Consider the following 13,996-nt stretch of genomic DNA (forward strand, 5'->3'; position numbering starts at 1 on the left):
GATGATATATATATATATATATATCAAACAATATTTCCAACAGAATAGTATTGAAAAATATATAGAAAGGAAATTGTAATAATGTAAAATAAAAATATTATATATCATTTAAATACTAAAGGACTTCTGAATCCCTTGTATATTTGATGTTTTTCTTCTTTTTAACAATATTGTATCGTAATCATAGTATTAACCATCAAGATTAGAATTCACTTGTAATTTTGAGTGATATGGTGTATTCTGTATATTCATATTTTTGTGCCAAAATTCATAATTATATTATTTTCTATTTACTTAACTGCTTTACATTCTTTGCCTAGACCCATATAATTTTACATGGACTTATCAATGTAATTCAGTAAATTGTATATATTTATATGTGGAGAACATTTATATTTGTATTAAATCATTTTAGTTAATACTTCTTTCAGAATACCTATTTTTCTTTCGCTGGTGTCTTGCCACTGCTTAACAACACCAATTGTATTGAACTTAAAATGCATACTCTTAAAGAAAAGTAGTATGCAGTGGCATATATTTCTAAAAGTTCCTGTTGGAAGCAAAAGGAAATCTATTAGAATAAGAGGTAACTTTTAGTATAGTGGTATATACATTTTCTTAATATCATGTCCCAAAAGGGATGGAAATCTGATATTTATTGTCATGATTTACAAAGAAAAGAGATTAGAAGTCGTGTAACTTTAAATGTTTGCAATATTTTTGAAGAAAGGGTTGTTTTTATTCACTTTTTAATGGCTTCTGATACCTTTAAGAGCTGAAATGTTTGCATGAATACATTTCCAAAAGTTATTGAAATCAAGCAAGATATTTAACCCTGTAATTTTGAAATATCTACATTTGTTATTTCAAACATTCTGTAGATAACTGAAGATTAAGAATGTCATTGAATAAATGTGTATGAAAATGGGTTTGATAGTAGATGAGAAAATATTCATTTGTATAATGCATATAAAAACGGAAAATTTTATTCTTTATTAAGCAGGTAATGTAATGTATCCAGTTCTCTGAAGATATATCTGCATAAATTGCTTCTGATTGTATTAATAAAATTGTATGGAAACTTTACTTCTAAAAGCCTTCAAAGTAAGTGCCTGAAATAATCTTGGTGTGAAACTTATGGTTAGAAAAGTGTAAACTTTTGCAGCTGTTTCTTTGCCTTCAATTTTTAATATAAATTTTCCACAAGTTTTGCTAAATATTTTATTTAACTAAAGTAAGTTTAAGATGATTTGATCTTATCTAAATTTGCACCTACACCCACCAAAAAAACCTATGTGAACATAAATAAATTATATTCTAATGGTATTAATTTCCAATTTTCTATGAATTTGTAATTTTACTATAAAGGGATTATATTTCAGATAATGCATTACCATATGATGACTATGTACCTAGTTTGGAATATATAAAAACTTAAAATTTATTAATATATGCTTATGATCAAAATATTTTGCTATTTTTGTTTGATCCAACTCTGATTTCCTTAAGTAAATCCTATAAATGAAAATCTCAGCAATCTGTATTTACTCAACAAAAGCCAATAAAGGCCATAAATTGTAGGTTAGGGGAAGCTCTAGTGTTAAATAATGTCTTAAATGAAACTCACTGCCTGGCCCTCAAATCCTTTTCTTGAGTTCACTCTGTTGCAAACATCCTGATTAGGTATCTTGATTAAAATTTACTTCTTGCCTTCCACCCTATGTCTAAGAGGAGCTAAAAAATGGTTATTATCATTGACGTTTCTCTTCTAAGTTATAATAATGAGATATTTGATGAAATCTTTAAGAAAACATTTAGAGAGGAACTTTAGTTTGGTAGATCTGTAAATGATATAATGTTATATTTCTATCTATACTTAAGACAAACCTAATTGAGCAAACTTTATTATGTATGTATGCCTTAAATGTAGAAGACCCTTAATAACAGTCTAGAAGGGCTGTCTTAAACTGCAAATGTTAACATTAACAATTTTTATTTAATTTCTTTCTTGAAATGGCATCATTACTGCAACCAAATGTTGTAATTAAAAAGCTGGAGCCATATTTTATTCAACAATACATTTACAACCACAACTTTACTGTAAACATGTACCTATGTCTTTCTCAAAATTTCCTCTCAATATCTCATATGTTACAGTTTATTTATTAAGTTAGAATCATGCTAAAACTTTAAAATTATGTATCTCCTAAAATTATAAGTCTCTGAAAGATGGTATTGGTTTCAATCATAAACAGAATAGTGATTTCTAATACTGAAATAATTAAAGATTCTATTATCATATAGGCTTCTGTGGCATTGTGACATTTATGCCTTTTCCAAGGACATGCACTGTCAGTAAAACCATCCTTTAAATTAATGTGTTAATTACATCAGTTTGATTTAATCTTTCATTGCATAAGTCCAAACCTGAAAAGAATTTCTGGATTTTGATCATAAAACAAACAGACGAGAATTTATTGTTCTTGTAACTTCCTCAGCTAAAGTTTGCAAAAGGTTTGCTTCATTATCATCTATGCTTTTATGAAAGAAAATTTTGAAGAAAAAAGAAAAAAACTCAAAATCTATATACATTTATATTTTGGATGTTTGATAATTTAAAATTTCATTAGTTTCAAGAAAAATCTATAAAAAAAATAGGAGAAAATATGTGATTATGTTTGATAAATAATAAGAAAAACATCATTTTTCATTATAATTGGTGAAAATTAGATTTAGGCAATATTTTACTTTTCATTTTAATATCTTAATCATTTTAATGCCACAGTTAGATATTGTTGTAATCTAAAATATGGTGTTAGTATAAAACAGAAATTAATGCAAAGAAGGATTGATGTATTAGATGTTTAGTAACTCTGATTACTTTATTATGTATTTATACAAAATATTATCAAAATGATACTTTGATGACATTTTGAAAACAGGAATTTCTTATGGCCAAAATGAATCACTACTTTGATTTATATCTATTCTATTGAACTGTAAAAATAATATACATTGCAAAAACTTGCTTGCCAAAGTATAAAAAGAAAATGTGTTCCTCCCTCTTTTTTAAAATTTTGATTGTCATCATCATCATCATTGTAGTTATTAAAAATAGTGGTATATCAAATTAAATGTTCTGTAGAATCTGGTTTTGTTTCTTTTTGTTCTGAGTTCAAATTCCGCCAGGGCTGAGTTCCAATTCCACCTTTCAATATGATAAAATATCAATAATGTACTGGGGTTGATTTGCATATAATTCATTGCTGTCCTCCATCTATGCTGTTGTTGTTGTTGCTGTTGTTGTTGCTGCTGCTGTTGTTAAAGCAGTGATCTGGTAGAATGGTTAGCATATTTTGCCCACCTTTATATTCTGTGCTTAAATTCTGCCAAGGTAGACTTTGCCTTTCATCCTTTTGTGGGGTGGTACCAGTTGAGCACTGGGGATGATGTAAATGATTAACTCTTCTCCCACATAATTTCAGAGGTCTGATGCAGAAGGTAGGGAGGAAGATCTCTTTATCCACATCCTGTGTGATATTATATAATATATAGAGATGCAGGAGAAGTGAAAATCACTCTATTGCTACACTCAAATGTGAGGGGTTCATTTTTAAACCATTCTATATGAATGGGCAGATGAGTGGCAAAGGTGATGATGGCGAATGTGTTATTAGAAATAGCCTATAGTTGCTGTTTTGAGTGCTCTGAGGGAAAAAGGATGTGAGAGTCCTTTAAGTGAATGAGCTTTACCAAGAAAAGTAGTTGGGAGCTAGAAGGAGCTCTTAATCCTGATAGAGAAGTTCAAATCAATCCCCAAGTGTATATCAGATGAGAAACCCCACACAATAAATGTAACAAAACAAAGCACAAAAGGCATCATATCAAACCATAAACTGACTCAAGTAATATATTGTAAAAATGCTAAAATCCAAAACAGACATACCTGATAACAAATTGAATATGATCATTATAATTTGTAACTTCAATTCTGAAAGTGAAAGTTGTAAACTTGTCAATTTTCACATTTACATTGGCTTTGCAAACACAGCACTCTGTCATAGACTCACCATGCCATTTACAACACAGAACAATTGCAACACAGTATACCACACATCTTAAAATAGAACAAGATAGAAAATTATTAATATATCTATATAATATAGAATTCCCTACAGAAATAGATAGTTAATTATATAAGTAATACTTATATTTAAAACAAAATTAAAATTAAGACACAAACTACATATATACATCACAAACAAGATAAACTCCAATGATCAAAATATATATATGATGACAAGGAAATGTAAATGACAAATTTTGGTAGTAAAGTCCGCATTAAAAAAAATGTTACCCACTATCAAAGAAAATGTAATACAGGCACCAGCACTGCTTCACATACTGATAAAGATGTTGAGTTGATCTGTAAACATTAATAAAAATGAATGTTGGAACTTCTCTGTAACAAACTACCAAAAACTAACTAAAAAGATTAAACTGGAAAATAGTCATTTTTTAACTATAATATTTTTAAAAGAAAAGCTTTATCCATATATAAATGTGAGTGTGTGTGTGTGTGTGAAGTCATGTCACAGCTTCAATACAACAGATGTGTGATTAGAATGTCACAGGAAATAATTGTAAGATAGATTCTTCAAGCTGAGCCAACCAGTAGGAGAGCTAAGGGTAGACCAAGAATGAAATGGTTGGATAATATCCATAATTTCAGTTGGTCATCTTTGGGAATCCAACTGGAGAGTCTAATGACAATTGCTTCTGATAAGATACTATGGAAGAAGCACCTGAAGATTTCCTATCAACCCTCCCAGAAATAGTGGACAGAGAAGATAGATGGATGAATGGAAATTAGTGTTTGAAGAAAAGTAGTGAGTTACAATATATTTTTGTTAATTTGTTTTGGATTATGAAGAATAATAATAGTTTTAATTTTGGAATATAGGAAATAGAAATAGAATTTTGGAATATAGAAAACCATTTTGTTTATAAACTATCTCTTTATTTTAAAATGTTTTCTTCATTTTCCTTTTTGCATCCATGCTAGTAACACTAAAAATATACAACTAAATTATACACAGGTGTGGACAGGTGGAGGCTGGCTATGTGGTGAAGAAGTTTGCTTCCCAACCACATGGTTTCAGGTTTACTCCTACTGCATAGTAACTTGTGCTTGTGTCTTTTATTATAGCCTTGGGTTTACCAAAGCCTCGTGAGGAGTGGATTTGGGAGAGGGAAACTAAAAGAAGTCAATTGTATGTGTGTGTGTGCATAGGTTTGTGTCTCCTTGTCTTGATATGATGTGATTGTTGTAAATGTATAGCATTCATTTCCAATATTCTGTGAAAAATCATGTCTAGCCACAGGGAAATATTACCTTGCGTGGAATCAGCTGAGGGTTGATGATAGAAAGGATATCCAGCTTTAAAAATTTACCTCAATAGACTCCATCTGACCCATGGAAAAATGGGTGTTAGATAGACAATGATGATGATGATAATAATAATAATAATAATAATAATAATAATAATAATAATAAAAGCACATAACAATTTCAACTGATGAATACATTGCAAATTGGGCATAACTTTTAAAATCAATCTCTAGAGTGAGCTTGCTATAAAGACAAGCACTTTTCCAAACAAAGCATATCTACCATTTTGTTTTCAACTGAAGTTTATTTCTTTTAACTCTAAATTAATTTTATTTTTGAGAGGCTTGATTATTTTTGAAATTAAATATGAAATGAGTCTAGTATAAGTGTTTTAGAATGTAACTTGAAAAAACTCCTCACTATACTTAATTGCTTTTTATCTTTCTTCAAGAAGAAATAACTAGTAATGCTAATAAATTGTTAGCATGTTCTTAATTTGAACAACCATCTACTTAATAATATCAGAATATTGTATAAAATTGTTTCAATATTAAAAACTAGCTAAATTATATACAATCTTGAAGGAAAAGAAATGGAATCTACTTTCGTCAAGTATATTTTGAACAATGTTGATTGTAAAGTACTTTATTTATTACATTGATTATTTGCTAATCTCTTAAATAGTCATTTTTATGTTAATTGTTAAATAGATATATTAAATTGGTGTAGTTTCTTTACCAAAAAGGATAAAATTTTGAGAGTTAACTCCTTTAGTTTCCCTTTAAAATATTATTTATATGTGGGAAAAATCTTATTTTAATACATCAAATTTTCTTGATTGTAATATTCAATTATTCCTTTTAGAATATTTTTTTTATGGAAACAAAAAAAATTCACATTGTTAATTTGTATGCTTATAATTCAAGAATATATGGTAGGTTTCTTTAAACTAATTTTAGCATTATCTAAAGAATTATGTGCTTTAAAGGATACAAGTTTCAATTTCAATAGTCTTTTAAAAATATTTTTCATTCAGTAAAGTAGAAAAATCAACTAAATTTTATTCAGTTATTGAATATTTTACCTTTTGCTTATTTCAATTGCACCTTATTCTTTTCTAGATGTATTTAAAGTGATTGTTTAATATGCTTAAAAATTCAAATTTAATATTTTATGCTTGTCCCGGAAATATCACCAGTCTATTATAGAAACCCTCTTATGAAATAGAACAAATTAACACCCAGTTTCAATAAAAATACTTTTCTAAAAACCTTTAACAAAGCAATTAATTATAAGGCTTTATTGGGTTATCAAAAAACAGCTAAAGAGGAATTTCATTTCCTTATTGTTTAGGTTAACAGGCTCTTGTCAAAACATTTTCATAGCATACTGTTAATGAAAGTTTAATAACTACTTCTTTTATTGGACCGTTGTAGTCTTTCTGTACTGTCTAAATATTTTCACTTCCTTTCTTCTTCTTCTTCTTCTTCTTCTCCTCATTATTATTATTATTATTATTATTATTATTATTATTATTATTATTATTAGTTTTCCTTGTGTATAATATATTTGACGATATATTCATATGTAGCATGGAGGAAATAGTCATTCAGAATATCCTTCATTGACAAAAAGCTTACTTGCTTAGTTTTACAAATATAAAAAGAAATACAGCTAAATCAGAAAAAACTGCAACTCATCTAAGCTAACTTTCTGTTAGTTGTGCTGTGATTAGCTCTGCTATTTTCATAATCTGGTCCATCTATTTGATGCCTTAGTAGTACTTAAATTCTCAAGTTATGTTACGAACAACAAATATTGGAGAAGTGAAATAATTCTGAAAAAAAATCTGACATAATGTAGAAGGAATGCTTAACCTGACAAATAACTTTTCTAATAACATGGCACGATAAAATGCACCCAGTTAAAATACTGTTAAGTAGTTGGTGATAGGAAGAGCATCTAGCCAATAAAACCATGATAAAATCATGACAACCACAAATTTGATACATAAAACTATGTAAACAAGACTAATTTTATCATGTTAATGCTGTGCTTAGGTGATAAGGGATGAACCCTACAACTGTCATCAATCACACCAGTTCTCTTAATTTCAAATCCCCGAAAACTGACAACTAAGTACTCACTCATCACCAGAAACTCCCTTTGGTCTTGTCAGGTAGAAAGCTTCAGAGTAGCTGCCATCAATGTTTGCATTATTAAAGGTAGGTCTAGACTACAGATGCTTAAGTAGAGGTGAATAATTGTGGGCTCTGTTCAAGAGGTAAAATGGTTATTTTAAGAAATAATAAGAAGGAGGAGCTAGAGATTTATAACTTAAGGGAGAATTGACTGTTGCTTTGGCACAAACAGCTGTGAGCTGCAAACCATATCTGTTGATAGATTAGGGTTCTTGCTAGACTGAAAGTGAGATGATTGTAAAGAAAACCTTGAAAACTTATGAAAAGTGAGTTTTTCTAATCAACAAAATTTTTTAAAATATTATTTTTAATAGGTGTAGGTGTAGCTGTGTGATCAGAAGCTTACTTCCCAGCCACATGGTTCTGGGTACAGCCCCACTGCATACTACCTTGGGCAAATATCTTCTGTTATAGCCTCAGGCTAACCAAAGCCTTGTAAGTGGATTTGGTTGACAGAAACTGAGGGAAGACTGTTGTCTGTATATATATCTAATATGTGTCATCGTGTCTGCATTTGTTCCCCACCACCGTTTGACAGTCAGTATTGGTTTGTTTACATCTCTGTTACTTAATGGTTTGGCAAAGAGACTGATAGAATAGGTACCAAGCTTGCAAACAAAAAAAAAGCAATAAACAAAAACAAGAGTACTGGGATTGATGCATTCAACTAAAAATTCTTCAAGGCAAGTACCCCAGCATGGCCACAATCTAATGACTGAAATAAGTAAAAGGAAAGACAAAGGATTAACAAAATTTGCATCCCTAAAGCAATCTTTTCATTTCAAGATGGAAATTATTTCAGGGATGATCAGTTGCTAACATTCTATAAGGCACAAGAATGATTCAGATTGGAGTACTGCTCACATATCTGGGGAAGGTGCTGCTGTGACACACTCAAAATTAAAACTCTTTCTACCAAAATAAAATTAAAAAACAAAACAAGATAAAATATTTTGCTGATTAGAAAAACTCGTCAACTTTATGACATGATAATTCTTCTCTCTGACATTTCTATCTCTTAATACTAATCACTCCTATCTTGTCTCATCTCCTGCTTACCACATTAAGTATTTTCTTCAGTCTATTCTTCCTAGAAATGCATCTTACTTCTTCTCTCCAAACTGTTTTGTCTCAAATCAACTTTGAATGATCAGACCTATAATGAAAGACATTTCAGCTGTGATCTTCCTGTCTTTTTATATAATATAATACATGATATAATGCCTCTCCTTTTTAATGGTCATGAGGTGTACTTTGAAGGAGATTTGGCTGTTGTCTCTTGCAGATCAATCAACTGCATTAAGTCATTCCTTGGTGACTTAACATATCCGACCAGAATATCAGTGCTCAGACTACTGAGATCTATGAAGTTCTTCAATTTGATTATTTGTAAGTTGATGCGTGTAGAAAAATAATTTGTATCCATGTCTATTTTTTCTATAAGTATCAGCCTTCAAAACTTCAAATGGAATATCTATTGTAGGAGTGGAGAATCTAAGAATTTGGGGATAAATTGTGAGTGTATAAGAACCTGTTTTGGTCTTAAAGCTTAAGGCTTTTAGAAACTTTGTTAGTAGATAGATTCATATTTGAGATAATTCATATGACTATATACGCTTTTTACAGAATTTATATGGTTTATCAGAGGAATTTTTCTAGAATTGAGATTTATAACAACAAATATTTAAATTCATGAAAGTAATTTCTGCTTTAAATCTTCATTACACGTCAACTTTTTTTTCACTACATTACTTATAAAAAAACTGATTAGTTAATTTCAAAATTTACAAGAATTCATTTATATTCTGTTAATTTATGCTTTCAGAGTCCTTGATTATTAATTTTCTATAGAATACTAACAATATCCTATTCACAGTGGATGTTAGAAAGGCTTAATATTTCATTTGCATATTTTATTTATTAACTTCCCTAAAATAAAATAAAAAATATATATATAGAAAAAAAAATTATATGTTGGAGAAGACACATATTTTTAGGAATATTTTATTAATTCACAACTTTATGAAGGTTTTCATCATTTTAGAAAACTAATGATCAATTTATTTTCAAATAGAGGGTTTAATGCATTATTGATGCTATTTCAAAACCTTTTCTGAGTAATCATGTACTATTTTTTCTTAATATCTTTATATGTATGATCTGTTCTCATTTTAATAGTTTATTTTTCAACATGATTTCTCATTTTACTACACATAATTTCCTTTGATCCATTCCTTTACATTCTACTCTTTATAACTAGAATGGTTGTCATAGAGCTTCATTTAAGTTCTTTTATTTTTATAATCATCAAAGAATTCTTTAATTTTAGATAAAATAAACAAAATAAAATCCTTTTTTAATTTGAGATTTAAAATTTACAGTGCTGGTTTTTCTTGATATTTTTTATTGAGAAAATTCATTATAAGTAGATTTGTTCTTTTCTTGACTCAGCTTTACTTGATGAAGTGTTCAGTTTATTTAGGAAGTATTTAAAACATAAAGAATATTTTGGTAAATCTCCTATTGACACAAAAAATAGACATAATTAATTATAAAAATGGGAAATCATGTGCAAGTAGCATTAATTAAAATTATGTTATGTAATAATATATACACTAACCCAAATATATACGACAGCTATTTGACATAGATGTTATTGTACTGCATAGATATTATAGTAAAATATGTATTTTCAGTACATATAATTCTTGAGAAATTTTAATATTTTAAACTTCTCTTTCATTTTTACAAATCTCTTAAAATAATTTTTCTAATTTTTTAGAAATCTAGATTGAGATACACATAATGAGAGAGATGTCAGTATGATGTATTTTCAAAGCGCTTATAGATATTATGCCTATACACTATTTTTTAGAAATATACTTATTTCATATGACCTACTACCAATCTCATGTGTGTATTTCTTACTTCTTTTCCCAATCAATTTCATCTAACACTCATTGCTTTATGAAATAATTAGTGTCTTATAAGTCATTAGTTACTTGGGACATCACTTTATTTGTAATATTAATAAAAATTCAAAAACAAAAAAAAGACATAAATGTCACAAAAGAACCTCATCACCTCTTCCTATAAATTACAAGCCTCAGTCCTAAATAATTTGTAAAAAATTTCTTTTGATATTGTATCCATGTATTAATCTTGGTATCTTTCATGGCTAGTCACTTACGTACTACCTTTAACAGTTAAGTCACAAAATACCTTCAAGCCCCAGCATCAATTTTTCATTTGAGTTTATTTTTTACTTGAGTCTATTTAAATGTTTTATATTTTTACATCATATGGGCATGGACACAGTGAAACTCCGACGTCTGGCAGCTGACTTGGCAGACACCCGTAAAATTATTAACCATCTTACAAACAATAACTCTGAGCACCTTTTCAAACTCCACCCGTCTAACACCCGTGGACATATTTACAAAGTCAGAAAACAGCATAGCTCCTATGACTTTAGGAAACATTTTTTTACGCTGAGAGTTGCTGAAGCATGGAACAAACTGCCGGCATCAGTTGTTAGTTGTCGGAGCACTGCATCCTTCAAAACTTCCATGATTTCTGAGATTCACCAACACTACACCTGATTTTCTCCCCTCCATACACACAAGCATGTATCTGACACATACATTGTTCACTTTCCAGACATTTGTACATTACTGCATATACTTTATATGCACTTTCTGACAAGTTGTGGTGCACCTGAGCACTGTATACAATAATTTCATTATCATTATTATAGTCATTAGATATATTAATTATATTAAAAGGATTGATTCAGTACCAGTTTTCTCTAGTTACCTCTACATTGTTGACACAGTCTGCATAGAAGTAGTGCTGTCATTCTATGATAAATATACACAATTCTGTGTATTTACTTAGTAGTTTAATCACTAATACTCTAGCAGCTAAAGTGGCATTATACTGTTGCTGAAAATCTCAAATGATGAAGCATAGAGTTATTTACCATCTTTACCTGGGGAAAAAATATTAATTACCTACTAAATTGATATTATGTTTTTCATTGCGTAGTTAGTCTAACTTTAGCATTTTAATATTCCAAGCAATAAAATTACTTTCATGTACATTACTAAATGGACCAAATTAAGTTCTTGGTTATACTGCATGTGCAGGCATTTTGTGTGCTTAAAAAGCTTTCTTCATAATCATGTGGTTTCAGGTTCAGTTCCACAGCTTGACACTTTGAACAAGTGTATTGTCATAGCCTATGAAATTGGATTGATGGAAATGTGCAGAAGCTTGTGAGACTGCCTGATCCTGAGTGACAGAGCCAATCCTGTAGTTAGTTTAACACTGTGTGCCTATAGCAGAGTCTGCCTTGCAGCAATCCTTTGGACCAGGCCTACAACCTGAGAATAACTTGATATCTAAGTTCTACTTCCTACTGGAGTAACCTGTAAGGAATGTTTTTTACTTTTTGTTCTCACTTTCAATAAGCCCTGCAAAGATCGTGGGCACAGATTTTTCATCCTCTAAACTTGGAAAATAATGTGAATGCAAATGAAGCAGCAATTAATCTGAGTTAAATTAAACTCTTTCTTCCATGCTATAGACTTTTGCAATTCTATAATTTACACCAGTTATTTGAAAAAAGAAATAAATAAAAGCAAAATCAAATCCCTCTATATAGAAGTATTTCCGCAAGATTGAATCTACTAAGAAATTTGTTGTAGTACCTAAAGAATTATTGTTAATATACTTTAAATATTTTATCAATTTTTGTATTGATATTTATTTCAAAATAAAATAATGGAATAATGTTGTTATAAAGAAATAATTAGAAAGCAATCTTTTGTCATTTTGTGCTACTACTTACAGAAAACATGGTGATTATATATTCCAAATATGCCTTTGGACTTTAGTACACACATGTGTGGGTGTGTGTGTGTATACACGCTGAAGTCCCAAGATTTTATACCCTCACATATTCTGTCTAAAACTGCATTATATACTTTAATCATGCAATTATTTCTTTTTAAAGAAATAATTGAATTCTTAATGAACAAGTGTAATGATAAGAATATCAAATCTACCGACATACAGCAGGTTTGAATGGTTTAGTTTTAAGCTGTGCATTTATAACATGGTTTGATTAAAACTGATCTTCTTGCACTATTGAAAAGATTAACTGATTTAAGAATTAGTCTCTCAGGCTCCATTCAGCGAATACATTGAACTGCTTGTAGTTCTATTTAATGTCTGCTTAACAAGATTGTATTGAAAGTTATTATTTAAAAGAAAACTGTATACTATTGAAAACATTGAGAGATTTTAAAACATTTGGCTATATTCATTCTAAATTCTTTACAATTCATCACCAAGCGCAAAAACTTCTCCAATACCACAAACCCTATAAGGTAACTGGCCCTGATAATGTTTCTTGAATTTCTTTCAAATAGTGCATTCCAGAACTAGTTTCTATTCTCACCAAATTCTTCAGTCTTCTCCCAGAAGACATGTTTCAGTTTTTGGAAACATGCAATAGTAGATTACCTTCCTAATAAGTGCAGCTTCCCCGTTCCTGCTATATACTGATCAATTGTTCTGTTTTTTAACAGTTCATATATGTATGTAAGTATATATGTATGCACCTGTGTGTGTGTGTCTGTATATATATATATATATCTATATCTATATATATATATATATATATATATATATATATGCATAAGTATATATATATACTTGTATGTATATCTGTATGTGTGTGTGTGTGTGTGTATATATATATATATTATATATATATATATATATATATATATATAATAACAACAGATGGATTGTGGTTCACCACACCTGTTTGAAGCATTTTAAAAATTTATGAACAGAAGTGTTACATCATGCAAAAAACTGTTTTCATCAGGTGAATGCAGGTAAGAATCAACAATTAGAATTTCTCAAGAAAAGGACATAGTGCCAGATGACTCGATCAACTCAAATTCAGTCAGAAAGTTAAGATATCTGGTGGAGTACGATATAGCCTAGCCACTCATATAGTCAGTCAGGTTGTATAGGAAGGCACCATCCCTAATGATTCCTGTACTACTCCATTTATATTCACCTACATGTACCTTGAGGGCATGACCTGTCACATCACCATCATCTTCCTTTCTCTCTCTTCCCCACTCTCTCTCTCTCTGACTGGGATAACTATGTATCTCCTCTACAGCAAGACACCTGTTTCTGTTTATCATAATTTAACCTCATTATCTGGCACAAAGCCACCTCACTCAATTTCATTCCTCTTCTTAGTTGAGAGATCTTTGTCTTGCAATATACTTGGTGACTTCACCAGTGCTGGGTGATTGGCATTAGGAAGGGCACTCAGCCATAGAAATCATGCCAAAGTAGACAGTAGAGCTTGGTG

This window comes from Octopus sinensis, linkage group LG3 (genome assembly GCF_006345805.1).
Source record: "Octopus sinensis linkage group LG3, ASM634580v1, whole genome shotgun sequence".
NCBI lineage: Eukaryota > Metazoa > Mollusca > Cephalopoda > Octopoda > Octopodidae > Octopus > Octopus sinensis.